Below are 3,955 nucleotides of genomic sequence, written 5' to 3'. Positions count from 1 at the left end.
CATATGGATATTTTTAGGACAGCCTAACTGACATTGCTTATCATATGATTGTGGATTACGGTCTATTATAGAAAAGGACGTAGCAAAGTCATGATGTTCTCAAATGCTGGGCATGCAGATTGCAAGTGTTTAAAAAGAAGGTCAAAATGCTAAACATAATTCAAAATGTTTTAGATTAACAAGCTTAAAATCCCTACATTAATAGTTCTTATTGTTGCCAAAAGTTTCACATTTGTGAGAGAAAAGTTCTTCAATATCTGCTGCAAAGTTTGGTCCAAATGTTTAAGATATTGCAATAGATGTTACTACTTTATTGATGAACAGATTCCAATATAACTTAATTGTGTTTAGAACCCAGCCACCAAAATTCTCCATAGAAAGAAAAGGCCATCACCAAAAGACATGTACTACAATGTTCACAACAGCACTATCTCTAATAGCTCCAAACTGGAAACTACCCTAATGTCCAACAGAAGAATGAATTCATAAATTGTGGTATATTTACAGAATGAAATAATACAAATGACCTACAACCATTTGCAACAATATGGAAGAATCTCAAAAGTATAAAGTTGAGTAAAGAAGTCGAACACAAAAGAATGTATACTTTATGACTACACACACACACACACACACACACACACACACACACAAAGACAGGCAAAACTAATCTATCTATGTTGTTAAAAGTCAGGATAGGCAATGATTGAAAGCAGTACGCCGGAGTCCGTGTATTAATAATGTTCTTTCTTGATCTGAATGCTAGAAACACAGGTGTGTTCAGATTGTGAAACTTCTGCAATTACAAGAGGTGCTCAAAGTGGTTACCATCAGCATCCAGACACTTCTGATTATAGCAAACTACTAAGTAATACGTAGATAACATCTCTTTAAACATGCATACATTTTTTTTTGACACTCGTTTATATATAATGCTTCAAAAAAAGTTTTTAAAAAAAGGAAGATGGTGGCCTCTGGGTGGGCGCGGACGCCTGGTCCTGCTCTGTGCCTTTGATCTGCTGCTGCTGCTTCTGCTACCGCCCCACATCCAAATGGCTGAGGGTCCCACGGGACACCCAGCGAGGCTGCCCCGCCTCCCCGGAAGAAGAAGAAGGATATTCGCGATTACAATGATGCGGACATGGCGCGTCTTCTGGAACAGCAGGAGAAAGACGATGACATCAAGGAAGGAGGTCTCCCAGAGTACAGAGGGCCCTGGGCACCTATCGACTTCTCGCAGATAGACCCGCGCAAGCCTGAGCGCATATTGAAAATTACCAAGAAAGGAAAGACTGTCATGATGTTTGTCACCGAATCAGGAAGCCCCACGGAGAAGGAGACGCAGGAAATCACCAGTCTCTGGCAGGGCAGCCTTGTCAACTACGACGTCCAGAGGTTCATCGTGGGCTCAGACCGCGCCATCTTCATGCTTTGTGATGGGAGTTAACGCCTGGGAGATCAAGGACTTTTCGGCCAGTCAAGACCTGTGTGCTGATGTAACTCTGGAGGGACAGGTGTACCCTGGCAAAGGAGGAGGAAGCAAAGAGAAAAATGAAACAAAGCAAGAGAAGGGCAAGAAAAAGAAGGAGGGAGACCCGAAACCTAGGGCTTCGAAGGAAGACAATCGAGCTGGGAATACACGAGAAGACCTGTAACGGGGAGCCACGGCCTTTTCCAGGGACACGCAGGACAGGGCTCGGCCAGGGCTTGCGGGGTGGGGCGGGCGTGGGAAACGGCACGCAGATGGAATTCTAGTTCCTCTAGAGAAGGTCTGCCGCATGACCAGTTGTGGTCAGTGTAAGAATTACTGTTGAAACGGTTTCAAGTAAGAAGACAGAGGTTTTGTAATTAACATTGGACACTGACAGATTCAGGGTACTAAAATGTCACTTTAAATGGAAACCTTTTTCCCATTTACATTTGGGGGAGTCTTAGACTCTGCTGTGGCACCGCCCCCCTCATTGCACCTGCTCTGATCTGGTGTTCCCGGGTGCCCGTACTTTTTATTTTCTGTTAACTGGAAGGATACCAGCTTCTAATCAGACAAACTTTAAGACTCTTGTTAATTGAATCCGGCTCTTTGTGCTACAAACATTATTTTTGTTAGTGTGAAATTAAAACACGCCGTGAGACCACGCACAGAGCTCTGGTATTTACACATACAATCAGGACTCCAGGACTGTAAATCCCACATCTGCAGAAAATGCAGAGAACCAAAAACCGTGCGACTTGGAGGTCTAAGCACTTCCTTTGAAATTCTTGGACTGGAATCCTCCTTACTGACCAGAACTCTGGACATCTGTCAGGTGTGGGGTGGTCTGTGGAGTTCAGGGGTTCTGTTCTGTGTTCTTGTTCAGGAAACAGCCCTGCTGGTGTCAAGGGTTCCATTCAGTGTGACACTTTAAAGGGTGTCACTCAGGACTCATCAGTGTCCTTTGCAGAGTGTGGCAGAGGTTCAATCACCTCGGTCATTTCTAACATGTTTTTTTGATAAAGTTCCTAATTTGCTGTGTCTTCGTATGGTCCTCCCACGATATGCGACGTGCTCCTGTCTGATCTGCTCTTTGTGTTGGCACCTACTCTGAGTGAGAGTTACAGGATTTATATACACCTGTCGTCTTTAAGAAAGTTATTTGTAAAACCTTCCATTGTGATTTTAATAAAATAGCACAGTACATGGTTAAAAAAAGAAATTCCAGAAAGCCCATGACAATTGAATTTCAATACAACATAATAATCCTCAAATGCCATTACTAGAATTTGTGAGCCATTAATGTGAGAATCACTCTCTAAGCAGAGTATTCAGTGAACTGGATTCAGAACAGTTGTCCTGGGACCGAGATACCTAATATGTCAAAAAAAGCTACGTAATATTTTACCTTTAAAATCTCCAATCTTTCTCCTTGTCTCTACCTCCAGTGATATCACCATATTTTAAGCCAGGTCATTTCCCATTAGTCTCATGTAATAGTCTTCTAACCAGTCCCAATAACCTATTCTACCTATTCTCAACACATTAACCCAAGTGATTTAAAGTCTTAACCAGATCCTTTTACTCTTTGCTTAAACTGCCTCAACAGAGTCCCATTAAATTTAAATTTAATGCAAACCCCAAGACTTGGCTACATGCTCTGGCTTCTGTCTGCCTCATCCACCTTATAACATGCTGCTCTCCCCCTACTTCTGTGCTGGAGCCACACCGACCTTCTTTTTATTCTTCAAAAATCTGAAGCTGTCCTACCTCAGGACCTTTACTCTGCTGTTCCCTGTGCCCAGAACAATCGTTACTTTCCTGGTTTCAGGACTGACTGATTTCTTATTCCTCAAGTCTCCGTTTAAATATTGTCTTATTAAGTAAAGTTTTCTTATAACAACCCTCCCTATCTAACCTCAACCTCCTCCTATTCTCTATATCACACCTTGTCTATTTCCTTCCTTGACATGATTTGCTATTTTATTTGCTTGTTTACCTGTTTGTTTTCTCCCCTTTCCTCCTCATTAGACTGTAAGCTCTATGAAGGCAGCTATCACATCTATTTGAGTCAGAATTGTATCTCCAGTGCTTAGCACAGTGCCTGGAATACAGAAGATCCTACCTAGACAGAAATACTTGTCGAATGAATGAATCGACGTTGATCACAAGATGCCTCTCCAGTAAGGAAGAACACTGCATTTCGAGTGTTTCCGAAGAATAGCAATGAACCAGATGCTTTCAAGCTCTTGGCCCGGGCAAAGTGTTAGCATTCCGTTTATGGTTTGCTGGTTGTAACGCCTACCGCCCACTTGCCCAAAGTGACCCCCCCTCTCCACCCTGCGGACCCGCTGGCTAGACACCGTCTCCTGACCCCACCCACCGCCGAGGCGCCCCATTATTGGCCGGGGCGCCAAGGGTTTCGGGGGGGCGGGATGTCGTCACTGGCTGCTACTGGCCCAAGTCGACGTCGCTCCACCGTGC

At 43.7% G+C, this 3,955-nt stretch overlaps 1 pseudogene across 1 annotated transcript; it reads left to right on the top strand.

Annotated features, from left to right (window-relative positions):
- Positions 1–964: 964 nt before the first annotated feature.
- On the top strand, positions 965–1,655 carry LOC308501511 (LRP chaperone MESD-like; annotated as a pseudogene). The gene has a single exon. The product of its transcript is annotated as an LRP chaperone MESD-like (transcript).
- The last annotated feature ends 2,300 nt before the right edge of the window (positions 1,656–3,955 follow it).

Source organism: Rhinolophus hipposideros, assembly GCF_964194185.1.
Source record: "Rhinolophus hipposideros genome assembly, chromosome: 1".
Lineage (NCBI taxonomy): Eukaryota > Metazoa > Chordata > Mammalia > Chiroptera > Rhinolophidae > Rhinolophus > Rhinolophus hipposideros.
Note: the sequence above shows the minus strand (reverse complement) of the source record. Positions and strands in the feature narration are given on the sequence as shown.